The 15,359-nt window shown below is 38.5% G+C and overlaps 1 protein-coding gene across 4 annotated transcripts in view; it reads right to left on the bottom strand.

Annotated features, from left to right (window-relative positions):
• Nucleotides 1-15,359, bottom strand: part of Raph1 (Ras association (RalGDS/AF-6) and pleckstrin homology domains 1) — an 85,844-nt gene that overhangs the window by 70,212 nt on the left and 273 nt on the right. For 3 of the 4 annotated variants that reach the window (XR_003378174.1, XM_026786160.1, XM_013351678.2), the window contains exon 1: nt 15,165-15,353. The exons of the other annotated variant lie outside the window; for it this stretch is intronic. The gene's annotated coding sequence lies outside the window, so the exon portion shown is untranslated. Of the gene's footprint in view, nt 1-15,164; nt 15,354-15,359 lie in introns of those variants that run through there. 4 annotated transcript variants of the gene reach the window in all.

Raw genomic sequence — 15,359 nt, 5'->3', positions numbered from 1 at the left:
GTGTTGGGGGGGCACATATATGCACGCTCATTAATAAATGTATATGGCACCACTGTGTTGGGGGGGCGTATATGCACGCTCATTAATAAATGTATTTTTTTAAGAAAAAGAAATCACATTGTCATGTAGCTGTCCTTTTAACTGCTGTCTGAGTTCCAATGTGTTTTTTTAAAAAGCACTACAACCTGCCAGTGTTCAGGGTCATTCTCAATTATACAGCAAGTGTAAGGCAAGCCTGAACTACATGGAACCTGGGTGTGGTGGCATACAGCAAGCACTTAGGAGTTCAGGCCAACCTGTTCTACACAGTAAATTCCAGCACAGACAGTGTTACAAAGTGATACCTAATCCTAAAATAAAATAAAAGTTTTTAAGTCCGTTGAGTATTCAAATTATACATACTAAATGTCTCCTTCTTGTGTAGACTTTCATTTTTTAGTTATGTATATGTCACTGTGTGTATCTGTGCATCTAAACTTGTCATTTCAAATAAGTAAATCTTCAATTTGTATGTCCTAAATCTGAATGAGTAACAGATCATCTCGCCACTGAAAAGATCAGCTTAAGGAAACAAGTGTGTAAGAATCCTCTAGTTGGAGTCTGGGAAACTCAAAGTCTTGTTCTATTCTACCATTAACTAGACAGATACCTGGCTAAGTCAACACTACTTTTCTTATCTGCAGAGAGGGGAAAGAGGGAATTAATGCCAAAGGAATGCCCTTTACCCAGTTTAGGTAATTCAAACTAACTTCACTCTAACTTTCCATCAATTTATCAGTCTTCTCTAATCTTAATTCCAGAAGAGAGGCACCAATAGCTCTCCACCCTTTAGGCACATTAGTTTAGGGGAGGGAGAAGCTTGAAGTGTTAGCTTTCTCACTTTCCCCAAAGACCAAACCTCTATCCACAGGGATACAAAGTCTCAGCAGGAGTCTAGAACCCTCTAATGAACTTAGTGCATCTGATATGTTTTCCACTTTTTGTTACTTTTGTTTTCAGAATCACTGTCTATATTGAACAAACGGTCATGGGTTTGCTGTGCAACAAAACTGGAACTCTAGAAAGCACAAAGGACAATTACCCTTGAATAAATAACATTCTAGAGTGGGCTTGCTTCACACCTAAATTTTTATACAACTATATTAAAGCTGATATCAATTTTATATGTTTAAAGCTGACTATCATCAAACAAAATTAAAGTTCAGATAATGCTGTCATATCTGTTCTTTGCATTTGTAGTGCCTCTCCTGACCCCAAACCTTGTGTGTACATGTATACACACACATGTTGGAAGGTTAGGTGGAAGCAGATTATAGTATTCTAATTTAAAAAGGAGGAAAACGGTAGCGTAGTCTCTGTTCTATTATCAGAGACTATTAAAGGTTGGGTTTAATCCCAACACTTGGGAGGCAGAGACGGAAGATCTCTGTGAGTTCAAGGCCAGCCTGGTCTACAGAGCTAATTTCAGGACAGCTAGGGCTGTTACACAGAGAAACCCTGTCTCAAAAAAGAATGTGTGTGTGTGTGTGTGTGTGTGTGTGTGTGAGAGAGAGAGAGAGAGAGAGAGAGAGAGAGAGAGAGAGAGAAAGAAATTCAAAGAGAATCTCAAAGGATCTTACAGGTTACTTATCTTTCCTAATAACTTTTCGATGAAATGTGAACAAAACTTAGAAAAATCTATTAACTTCACTAAAGAAGCTGCCTATAATGCCTAGCTAACCATTATATGTTTTGACCAGACATTAAACCAAGTAAAAAGAGAATCAATATTTAAAAATATCAATTCTCATCTTACCACCTGTATAGAAATAAAAATAGCCAGGTAATACATTGAGTTTAATGGCCTGTTTTTGATCATGACTATAATACCTTTTCTTCTCTCAACAAATATTTTATACTTTAATTTCGACTGAATGGATTCTAAGATGTTAGAATAGTCTAACATGTATGACTGGTCTAATAGTCATTTTACACACACACACACACACACACCAGTAGTTACAGTATATTCTTCCATTCTCCTTCTCCTTCTCTTTGTGATTATGAATACTAAACAGGCATACTGCTAACAAGCCAGTGCCCTTTATTTCATTATTGTTTCATATGTATTACCTGTTGACAAGATGAACTTCATTTTATTAAGAAGGAACATTTTTTGAGACAGAGTCTCACTATTATAGTCTGGCTAGCCAGGTACTTGCAATGTGGACCAGGTTGGCCAAACTTACTATGACCAATCTGCTTCTACCGCCAAGTATCGAGATAAAAGGCATGCATTACCACATCCAGCCCTTACTTTAAGAGCTGGGTTCCAGTTTTTCACACTATTGAGTTGAAATCCCAAGCAAATACTTTAAACACTCTGTGAACTTAAAGAAGAAATTAAAGAGACTAGGTAAGACTTTCACTTAACATCTTAGAATCTAATCATGAAAGAGTAAAATAAAATATTTAATATTTTGAGAGAAAAATTAGTGATGAACATAGGACTTCGGTACCATGAAAAGTCATCCTTCCAAAGTAAAGGAAAGCTGGGCATGATAACGCATGCCTGCAATCCCAACACTTGGGAGACTAAGGCAGGAGGATTGCTCTGACTTTGACAAGAGACCTGGCTACAAAGACATCCCCACCCCTTTTAAGTTAATTCTCTTGAGACTCTACCAGATAGACACTTTCGTCTCTTTCCCCTTGCCCCCATGACAATGATGTATTTAAGACTTCTCATGCTAAGAATGAGGACTATAAAGAGCTTTCATGCAAGAACCTTAGTCTCAGAATTTCTAGCTAAAGCAAGAACCTGAAAGTCATCTCTATGCAGTTTCTAGAGTAAGAATGCATTGCATCTATTTCTTTATGCAAATGAAAAATTCTTAATAGGCTTTGGTACCCTTACAAATCATTTACAGTACTCAGTAAATCTTTCTCCAAAGGCTTTGACACCTGTTACTTGTTTCCTAAGTTGCTTGTTGTCATTTTTTTTAATTTTAAATAAAATTAGATAAATGCCAGTTTTTTATCTCTCTACACCTTCAGTCCTGGTACAAATAAACTTAATGCAAATGAAAAAAAAGAAGAAAAACAAAGTATTTCTGGAACAACAAGAAAAAAAAATGTGTTTATGTTAGCTATAGTGTATATGGTAAACTCCGAGGCAACCAACCACAAAAAAAGTAGGGAAGGAAGTATAAGTGATCTACAAAGGAGAAGAGAAAATGTACTCATGTAAAATATTCTAGCAGAACAAAAAGGGGCCGAAGGGGAAAACAATATAAAAACAGGAACAAAGAATAAGCAATAGTAACAAATCCAATAAATATTTATCCAGCTGTATCACCATGGAATACAGTGGTATCTACACACTTAGAAGACAAGATGCCGACAGAATAATAGAAAGGTAAAACAACTAGAGCTTGAAGGGGTAGCATTTGCCTCCAGGCAAGAGCACCCAGGTTCAATTCCTAACAATTAAAAAACAAAACAACAAATCCCTATGGCCTAGAGGAAAACACAAGTTAAATGTAAAGTTATACACAGAGGAAAGTAAATCCAGAATACTATCTTAAAGAGACTAAAATCGGGCTGGAAAAATAAGAGCTCAGCAGTTAAGACCACTAGCTGCTCTTGCAGGACTGAGGTTCAATTCCCAGCAACCACATGGTGGCTTACAAGTCTATAATTCCAGTTATAATTATAACTCCCTCTGCGGGCCTCCATGGACACCAGGCATCCAAGTGGTATGTATACAAACATACGAGTACGCAAAGTACTCACACATAAAATTTAATAGAAACTGAATCAATAATTAAAAATCTTCCAACAGAAAACACAAGGTTCAGATAGATTCCCTGGTGAATTCAAGAAAATATTTAGGAAAGAAATTGCTTAAATACTCTACAACCTCTTCTAGAACATATAAGTAGAGAACACTTTCTAACTCTTCCTATGAGGCTAGCAATAATGCCAAAACTAGACATGAGAAAACGGCAGACCAATATTATAAAAATATCTTCAACAAAAATTAGCCAAAAAAATTATATACTATGATCAAGTGGGATTTATCCCAAGTATGCAAAATGACTCAATATCTGAAAATCGATTAGTGTAATCTATCATATGAATGAATCACCAAGAAATACAGCATGGTCATATCAACTGTTGTGAAGAGATGGAATATCCAAGGCTCATTCATGATAAAGTCTCTTTGTAAGCTAGAAAGAGAAACCCAAATTGACAAATGTCTAAAAACAAAACAAACAAAAAATCCCTAGTAAATATCACCCTTCATGGTTGTTGCCAAGATGCCACTTCTTGGCTTCACTTATGGAGTCAGTCAACAGAATCGCCACAAAAAGTCTACCAAGTTATTTTATTGATAATGGCAACCAAGCGTGTCAAATGCAAAGGATTGCACTATACTGAAGGATAGCTATGAATGTGAGCCAACACAAGAATATACCCTTACTTAAAATACTATGAGAACTTTTTGCATTTTTTGTAAATCAATTGCACAGTTCAAGAGTGAACTTTGTAGATGACAACATCATGTCCTTATATCATAGGGTTGGATGTTCCTGGGTTAACAGCAAAAGATCCACAACAGTTAACACAATACTGAAGGAACTGAACAAAATCAGACAACTGATACTATAACCAACCTCAAAACCTCTATACAAACCCACAAAAATCAAGACAGTGGGGTACTGACAAAAGAACAGTCAAATGGACCAGTGAAACAGAAGAGGGAGTCCAGAAATAGGCTCACACAAACATAGACAGCTGATCTTTGACAAAGAAGTAAAGATAATTCAGTGGAGGAAAAACATTTTTAACAATTTTTTTCTGAAACAAATACGGTCATTCATATGTAAAATAAATAAATTTAGAAACAGACACAAAAATTAAGTAAAATTAGATCACAGACCTAAACGTAAAAGGTTAAAAAAAAAAAAAACCTACAAAACAATTGAAGAAAATCTAGATAACACTGGATCTAGTACTGATGAATAATTAAAAAGTTAAACTTCTTTATGAAAGACGATGGCAAAGCAACAAGCCTTCTAAAACAGAAAGTAGAAGGTCTAAGTGTATTCACTGGGGAATTCTAGCAAATATTTAGGTAAGAAATGACTTCAATTCTCTATAAATTTCTTCCAGAAGAATGATCAGTAGGGTTAGGTGTGGTAGCCCACACCTGTAACCCTAGTACTCAGGAGGCTGAAGCAAGAGGATGGTGATATGACCAGCTTAACCTACACAGAGACTGTCTCAAAAACAAAAACACCTCCCAAAATACCCCAAATAAAAAACCCACCTAACTTCTAACTTTAGATTAAAAAGAGAAATTAATTCACCTATATGTTGAAATATTTTTCAATATATACACAAGTAAGAAAATAGAGAGTTTAGGGTTGGATTGTTGGATCAGTAGTCAAGAGCTCTTATCCTTGCAAAGGGCCCAGGTTCAATTCCTTCCACCCATATATTGGCTCACAAGGATCTGTAATTCCATTCCTAAGTGCCCTGACACCCTCTCCTGACAACCATGGCCACAAACGAGTATATGGTACACATACATTCAGACAGGCAAAACACTCACACTCATAAACTGATAAAATAAATTAATCCCCCCCAAATAAACAGTTTTGTATAAAAATAGTGTGCTGGGTGTGGGTGGTACCCACCTTCTCAGCACTCAGGAGACACAGGTAGGCACATCAATGTGTGTTGGAGTTGCTATGTAGACCAGTACGGTCTACTTAGCAAGTTCCAGGCCAGCCAGGGCTACATAAGACACTGTCTAAAAATATTAAAAAATATATAAAAAGTTTAAGAACATACATTTAGAATTTTCAGAATAAGTAATTTCTACTTTAACATCATAAGCACTCAACAAATAATTATTTGAAACTAAAAGCCAATCAGACAAAACTAAAAGAAAATAATTCTAACCTTTTAAAATAAACACAAAGATTGTCCAATATTATATTTGTCTACTTTATCAAGAATTAAATATGTTCCCCCCAAAAAAAGCTTACAGAAAATAAGAAAAGGCAAAGGCATGGGTTCTGTTAGCCAAATAATCATCTAAATTATATATACAGATGTCACAATCCAGGGGTTAACTTGTTTTAGGTAGTTCTGTAATCAGTCCTACTGCCAGGGCAGCTAACATGTCTTTACAGTAAACTCCTTTGCGCCTCTCTCGTTAATAATATAAGCAATGCTTTTTCAAACTCTTCTGAAAGTCTTCTTTCGTGGGGCCACTGATAAGGCTCAGTGGGTAGACACTGCTGCCAAGCCTCACTGTTTAAATTCTATCTATGCAACAACATGGTAGGAGAAAACTGACTTCTCCACATTGTCCTCTGACTCTGGCCTCTATGCATGGGCCATGACATCAGTGTGCCTGTACACACACACACACACACACACACACACACACACACACACACACATATATTTAAAAGTTTTAATTTACAAATGAAACTGTTTCTTGATAAACATTTATAATATAAAAGAATTCTTAAGAAAATACACCTATCCAGTTGACAAAAGTATGATAAAGCAGGGTTTGGGAGGATATGGGAGAACATTCTAGTAGGTAGGTTTTTCATCATTTGGGAAGCTATTAGAGATCATCTATAACAGTGGTTTCTCAAGCTTCCTAATGCTGCAACCCTTTAACACAGCTCCTCATGTTCTGGTGATCCCTAAGCATAAAATTATTTCATTGCCACTTCATAACTGTAGCTACTGTTATGAATCATAATGTAAAATCTGGTATGAAGGATATCTAATATGTGATTCCTGAGGGGGTTGTAACCTACAGGTTGAGAACCACTGAAGCTCCAGAGATACACCACTTCTAAATGTCCAACTTAGTGACAGGCACCAAAAGAAATATTAAATGTCATCCTAACCCTCCTAACCAGAGCTGCATAGCAAGACTCCATCTCTAATAATAATAATAATAATAATAATAATAATAATAATAATAATAAAAAAACACTGGTACATTTTGGGGGCTGAGTTGGATTTGAGTTCAATGAGACTGAGCAGAATAAGGAACTATCTAAACCAACCAACTCCACATTTTAAAACAACATATGTAGTGATATTTTGTTTGTAATCTAACAAATAAAGCTAGCCTGAAGATCAGAGTGCAAAGTTAGGTCACTAGGTAGCCACACACCTAAGCCACTGGTCAGTCATAAAGGACAGGCAGTGGTGGCCACACCTTTCATCTCAGGGACACCTGGGCGACTTGGAGTGAGTCATTCTAAGAGAGAAACAGATTTCACAACTTTGATCCCAGCACTTGGGATGATGCACCTTTAATCTCAGAACTAGAGAGAAATGTAAGGCAGGAACTCAGTGCAGTGTCTGTGCAGTCTGAGGTAGTCATCCTGAGGACAGGATCGCCCCTTTGTTTGCCTGAGCCTTGGTAGAGGTAAGAACTCTCTAACACCTTGGCTGTTTTGTTTTTCTGATCTTCAGCTTCTACCCCAACATCTGTCTCTGGGTTTTTATTATTTGTGCTATAAACATAAGCATGTAAACGTGTGTGTGTGTGTGTGTGTGTATGTTGAACATCATATGTCTGTGCACCACATGCATTCCTGTTGTCCAGAGGTCAGAAGAGGGCATTAGATCCCCCAAAACTGGAGTTATGAGTGACTGTGAATGAATTATGAATTATGAATCAAACCTGGGTTCTCTGCAAGTGCTCCCAATCACTGGGCATCTCTCCAACCTCAGAAACCTAAAAGTTTATGAACATGTGGGTGTATTAAAACATGCCTGGGAACCCAGAAAGACAAATATCATATGTACTCACTCATAAGTGGCTTCTAGACACAAAGCAAAGAAAAACCAACCTACAGTCCACAAGCCAAGACAACCTAGGCAACAAAGAGGGACCCTAAGAAAGACAGACATGCATGCATTTACACAGGAAGGAGAAAAAGACAAGATCTCTTGAGTAAATCGGGAGCGTGGGGGTCAGAGGAGAGAAAAAAAGGGAGGGGAGAAAAAAAGTATAGCTCAGTTAAAATTTAAAAAGATTTATTTATTAAAACATGCAAACAAAAATATTCCTGGGAATACAAATTATCTGGGTGAGGAGTTCCATCATACAGCTCTCTTCTCTCTCTCTCTCTCTCTCTCTCTCTCTCTCTCTCTCTCTCTCTCTCTCTCTCTCTCTCCTCTGGTTTTGGTTTTTCAAGACAGGGTTTCTCTGTAGCTTTGGAGTCTACCCTAGAACTGGCTCTGTAGACAAGGCTGGCCTTAAACTCACAGAGACTCATCTGTCCCTGACTCCCAAGTACTGAGATTAAAGGCATGCACCACCACTGCTCAGCCATCATACATCTCCTTGAACATAATTATTTGAAGAAAAATATAAGCAACTGATTATTACTAGTGGTAATGTTTCATACTTTATATTATATTTTATACATGAATTTAAAAATACATTTATTGTTGAAAAGAAATCTAAAATGTAGAAAAGATAATATATAAGTATGCTCAGGAAAGCAAAAACAGTTTCAATAAAAGAAGCAGAACACAAAAACACATAAATGAGAAAATAAACAGAAAATGGTAACTAGTAGTCATTTCTGAATAGTAGGATTATTTTGTTTTCTTCTTTATAACTCCTTGTTAATATTAGTATAAGAAAAAAAAGAAAGCAAACCATAAAATGTAAACCAGTAAAAAAAAAAGGTATGCTCCAATTAAACTTGTAAGACTATTGTTTTTCAGATTCTGAAAAGTTTAGGGCTAGTAAAATGACTCAGTGAGTAGAAGTATTTGCCACTGAGCCCAACAACCTGAGCTAGTTCCCCAAATCCATACGGTGGAAGGAGAGAACGGACTCCCAAAGTTGTCCTGATACCTCCCCCTCCCAACAAATAAAGAATTATTTTAATTTTAAAATTCTAAGAAAGATTAGACCATGTTAACTGCTCTAGTTAGGATTCTACTGCTGTGAAAAATACCATGACCAAAGGCAACCTGGGGAGGAAAGGGATCATTTCACCATATGGAGAACTCAAGGAAGGACCCTAGAGGGAGGAACTGAAGCAGAAGCCATGGAGGAATACTGCTTGCTGGTTTGTCTGCCCTAGCTTGTTTTGTTTGCTTTCTTAAACACCCAGGATCACAAGCCCAGGGGTGGCATCCCCCTGCCAGGAGGCTAAGCCCTCCCACATCAATCATTAATCAAGAAAATGTCTCACAGACTTGCCTACAAACAATAACAATGCTCCTTTTCCTAGATAATGTTGGCCTATGTCAAATTGACCAAAAAAGAAAAAAAGGAAGGAAGGAAGGAAGGAAGGAAGGAAGGAAGGAAGGAAGGAAGGAAGAAAGGAAGGAGGAAGGAAGGAAGCAGGACATTAACACAGCTTGTTTAAATTAGTATCCAAAACCACACAAGCCAAAAGAATTTAGACAGCATTAAACTTCTAATTTTTAAGTGTTTAGGCAACCACTGAGCTAAATCCCTAGCCCTGGGAATATCTTTAGTTTTACATTTCTAAAGACAGTTTAAGTTTCTATTTCTAGCACTGTGATATCACAATGGATAATAGTCCCTTCCTCTATGAATCAGATAAAGACATCACTTGGAAAATCTTCAGACTAAATCTTAATTTATATTGTAAAAAGAAAGTATGTATAAAGGAGGATTTGAGTATAGGAAGTGTCAGAAGTAGGGCTGAACACGATGCTTATGTAACACTGTAATAAAATGTTACATATGAAAAATACAGAACACTACTGAGAAATTGGGGTCCAAAACAGACAGATGCACAATACCATCGTATTAGAAAATGCAGTACTTTATAAGTTCTCCCCAAACTAAACTAGGAAGTTGATACAATTACAACCACCATCAAAAGAAAACTATTTTCTTAAAAACAGAAATTAACAAGATGGAGGTAGAAATGTGGTTCAACTTCCAGCATCACAAAAATAATAAATCAAACAAAGTGATTCTAAAATCCATATTATTAAAAAATGACTTTGATTAGTCAAAACAATTGTGAATAGACTGATTTCAAACTAATGATATTTAAAATAATTAATAATGGCAAAAGGACAGGGAATTATTACATCAATATAACAGACAATCCATGGATTGACCCACACTTATAAAATCAAATGATTTTTCGAAACAAGGAACTCAAGGTAGATAAAGAGGAAAGTGGTTTTTGAAAAATATTGAAACAACTAGACATAAAGGAGGGAGGAGAGCTTTAATTTCTACATCATACCACAATAAAAATTTAATTTAAAATGGAGCATAGCAAGAAATGCAAGAACTAAACTTATAAAACTCATACAAGAGAAAATACAGGAATATGTCTTTTCAACTTTGAAATAGGAAGTTATTAGGACACAGAAAATACCTATAATCATAAGAAAAATTAACACTCTTAATGAAGTCCATTATTAAAACATTTAAAAAGTTATACAGCACAAAGTGAGTATTATGAAACACATTGTTAATCTTGGCACTCAGGAGGCTGAGGTCAAAGTATTTTAATGAATTTGAAGTCATCCTAGGATACATGACAAGCCCTGTCATACACAAAAATGAATAAATAAAAGCAGGCAAGCACCAAATTAAGAGAAAATATATCTGGCTAAATAGTTTGTATTTAGGATATAAAGAACTGTTACAAGCCTAAAAAAAAAAAAAGGATTGAATTTTAAAAGTAAGCAAAAATCTTACACAGTTATATCCCAAATGACTAATAAGAATATGAAAAGTTAGAACTGGAGAAAAGGCTTGGTGTACTATTCTTGCGGAGGATCTGAGTTCAGTTTTAGCACCATATCAAGCATTTACAACTACCAAGAAGAAAGAACACTTGTTCTTGCAGAGAACCCAGGTTCAGTTGCCAGAATCACAACCCCTTGTAACTTTCCAATTCCAGGGGATCCAAATGGCCTCTTCTGACCTCAGTGGATACACATGGTTACACATACATATATGCAGATAAAACACTCATACACATAAAAAGATATAAAGAAAAATAAAAATAAAATTTTAAGCCAGGTACCTGCCCCTAATCCCAGCACTCAGCACTTCTGTATGAGTTGCCTTGATCAAGGTAATCTTTTCACAGAACTACAGCAGTGTTTAAGAGACAAGACAAAATAACAATGAATTGCAAAAACATTTATGATATGCTATCAGGACTTATTGTTAAATGTTCATTGTTTTTAACAAGCAATGACTTCAACAGGATGAGTACACCCCCATAGAAATGTTTGACTTTGTCCATTTGTTGTTGAGACAATTTTATATGAACAAGCAGTATGCAGGACCGAAGTTTAAAACGTCTCCAGTCTATTAAGTTTCCTATCAATTGCTCATTTAAAACTCCTAAGTAAACACACAGATAGTGTAAGGGAAGCTTGAGTCTGTAGGTCATTCAGATCTCTAATGTGAATAAATAAATAAATAAATAAATAAATAAATAAATAAATAAATAAATAAGCAAACAAACAGGCTACAGTGATGAGCTTAAGTCAGCATGAACTATACAGTGAATTCTAGTACAGCCTGGGCTCCGATTTAAGATTCTGGGTAAAAAGAAAAGCCCAACAACAATAAAATAATGACTACACTTTCAGAGAGTACCCCAGGAGTCAAAGGCATAGAGACAAAGTAAGAAAGTTGCTACTAGAAGCTGCAGTAGTAGATGTGAAGTTACTGTTTAACAGGTAGAATTTCAATTTGGGATTGTGAAAATGCTCTGGAAATGGACAATGTAACAGTTACACAATAACATGGAACTTCTTTCCTCTGGGAGACAGGGATTCTCTGGGTAGCCCTGGCTGTCCTCTAACTAGCTTTGTAGACCACGATGGCCTCGAACTCAAAGACCCACCTGCTTCTGCCTCCCAAGTGCTGCGATTAATGGCACAAGCTCCTCAACATGAACAGATTTAACAGCACCGAAAGTTAACCATTTAATGCTTAAATTGGCAAAAGTTGTATAAAGATTTCAACACAAGAGAAAAAGAGGCAGCACAGGAAGGTGGTAAAAATACAAGAATTAGGCTACCTAGTGGTAAATCTCTATGTTTACTTCATAGTTGTGTAGTCTTTGGGAAAGAAACTTACTACCTCTGCTTGTTTTCTCAAATAACAGACCTCCTTTATAGAGGCATGGTGAGGAATAAATAATTCAATACTACAAAGTGTTGAAAATAGTACGTATTATATAGTAACTATTTATTATAATTTTAAAACATCTTTTGAGTCAGGGCTTCAGTATATAGCTTAGTCTAGCCTTATTCCTCCTGCCTTAGCGTCTCGAGTGCTACATTACAAACTAGACTATGGGCTTTGTGGTGGTGGTAGGTATCAAATCCAGGTCCCTACCATGGTAACTGCTCTCGACTTGAGCTGTATCTCCAAACTGTTTAACGAACTTTAGGTCAAGTGTCTAAAGACCCTTAAAAGCTCTTTATCAAAATAAAATTTTCATTATTTTTTTTTTGTCTTGAGGCAGTCTCATGATGTAGGTAGGCAGTCCTTAAACTCAGCACCCTCCTACCTGGACCCTTCAAGGCTCATGCTACCAATATTAGCTCCTCAAAAAGCTGGGTGGTGGCGGCACATGCCTTTAATCCCAGCACTTGGGAGGCAGAGACAGGTGGATCTCTGGGAGTTCAAGGCCACCTTGGTCTAGAGTCCCAAGACAGGCTCCAAAAACTGTCTCAAAACAAAATCTTAAGATCAGTAAAAAAAATAACACAGAAACCAGTAATCTACTCCAAGCTCCTCATTTTACAGGTAAAGAAATTAAGAACACAATAGTTAGCCTGAGGTTACATATCTTACTCCATTAATATTACTTTTCTTAAAGAAATAGTTGGGGATAATACCAATGTGTGATAATACATTCACAACTTCCAAAGCAAAGCAAATATGCATCCCAGACATTGCCCTTGTTTCTTTCTAGTCCACTAAGTATTTATTTGAAGAGAGCCAAAACCCAGTAAAACCAAAACAAAAAACAACACAATTATCCTCAAAGATGGTTAAAAACATCTGGCCAGAAAAGTGTTAAAAGTTGTGTAAACATTCTCAAAAGATGCCTGCCACTCCACTACTGTCAGCCAACTAACTGAATAATCTCAGTGAGACCTGAAGAGTCTGCCTGAGTGGAATACTACATAGAGCTAATACTCATCACAAAGAAACGACCACACATAGTTCCTCAATAAAATCAAACAGAAGTGGGTAGCAATCCAAACACCACAAAACACCTGGTGAAAAAAAAAATCAAATTCAAGAAAGGTTTTTAAAGGGTGTCCTTATTTTGCTACTTCTCCAACGTTCTTCTTAGAGAATTTGGATTTTTTTTTTCATGTGTGTAGGGGTGGTGATGGCTGGGTTTGTTGTTTTTTTCAGACAGGGTCTCATTTTGTAACTCATGTTGACCTGGACTGCACTGCAATCCTCTTGCCTCAGCCTCCTGTGTGCAGAGACTACAGGCATGATCCACCATGTCTGGCTCCTGAATCCAGCTCTAAAAAGATAATCACCACCTACACGTGGAATGTCTTCCTCTCCAAGTCTACACTGTTGAAATCCCACCAGTCCTGTTGAAATAATCGAAATACATGATGTACATGTATGAAAATATGAAACTCATTATTATGTAAAATTAATATGTGCTAGCTAATAAAATATTATTTTTAAAGAAAATATCCAACCTTTTAAAAGACTCCACCCATACACTGGCAGCTTCCATAGTTTCACCCCACCACTGACCTCAATGTAGAATTCACCTTTTCTTCACTGCCTTGTGCTATGCCTATATAATGCACTATTACCAATATTCACTTCTGACCCACCCCCTCACAAGATCGACAGCCGACACCCCATCCCCAGCAGTAGGAAAAAGAATTAGCATGTATTGAGCCTCTCACAGATAGGTAAGGGGCTACCAATTTTGCGTTATCTCGTTCAACCTTCTTGATAACAGGCTAAAAGGTAAACAGGTGGTGTATGACTGTTTACCTGTAGAGAACTACTGCGGCTTATGGCTTGCTTATCCACCCTCACATTGCTAACGTATTATTCTGTATGGACCGTTAGTTTACTCTGCTTCAATGCGCCTTTTCTGCCACTCTCAGTGTTGTGGGGGTGTTCGTTTTGTGTCTCACACTGTACCTGAGTAGGTTTCCACACTGTTTGCTGACTTCAGTATTCTAACGAACACGAAGTCACCCTTTAATAATCGAATCACGCTAGCCCGCTACGTCCACGGAGGACTTTACCCACTTGGGCGGCTCTCCACTTCTCCATGAGAAATGCTGCAGGCAGTATCCACCCCGAACTGCTCTTCCCACAGAATGTATAAAATGCAACACACAGGAAACGTGCAACTCTTGTATCATTTTCCAAAGCTCTTATTTCATACTAAGGCACATCTTTATGTCTACATAAGGATCAAGCAGTCTCCGGTTCACACAGTGGGGCCATTCTAAGACAATCTCTGAATAGGAAAAGGGTATCAGCATCTTAAAACGAAGGCATCCTTCCGACACTATTAGGCAGCCTCCTCCCTTTCTGTCGTCCTCCACTGAACTGCAGTTTGGATTTCCGGCGGGAATGTACGCGGAAAGATGAGATGAGGCTAAAAAGCACTGGAGCAATTACTTTGCTTAATTAGAAGACACCAAAAGCACCCCGCATTTCGACGTCTCTGCATTGAACTAATTTATGAAGGCGGGCAGGGCATAAAAGCTAGAACAAACCCGCCTCGAGCGGTGTCTGCGGCTACCGGGGGGCCAGTCCCTTTCCACCCGCGAGCAGTCCCCGGCCACCGGAGCCCTGCGCGGAGTAGAAGCCCCGCCGCACCTACCCAGGCGCCCACTCGCCCTATTGTCTGCACGATGCCGCCCCGAGTGGGGGGCAGCCCAGGCCCCGCCGACCCCTACCCACCGCAGGCCGCCTTGCTGGGCGCAGCCCCAACGCCGAGAGCTCGGCAGCGACCCCGCCCCGGACTGCAGCCGCTTGCTCTCGCCCGGAGGGCCACGCCGGGAGCCAGGAAAATGGAGGCGGCAGCGCCTCCCGGGGACCTGGATCCTTCCTTTCCCCGACCTCGAGGGCCAGGCGGTGGAGCACTCACCGTGGCAGCCCCTCGGCCCTCCGGGAGCCCCGCGCGAGGCAGCAGCTGCTCGCGTCCCCCCCGCCGCGCCGCCGCCTCTCCAGGCGCGCCGCTCCTCTCCCTCAGCTCCCGCGGCGCGCGCTCCGGGACTGACTGACCGACCCACAGAGCGGGCGTTGGCAGGGACGGGGCGGGGCGACCGAGCGCCCGGCGGCG

The sequence above is a fragment of the Microtus ochrogaster genome, linkage group LG4 (assembly GCF_000317375.1).
Source record: "Microtus ochrogaster isolate Prairie Vole_2 linkage group LG4, MicOch1.0, whole genome shotgun sequence".
NCBI classification, from domain to species: Eukaryota; Metazoa; Chordata; class Mammalia; order Rodentia; family Cricetidae; genus Microtus; species Microtus ochrogaster.
This window is presented reverse-complemented; position numbering and strand designations above follow the sequence as displayed.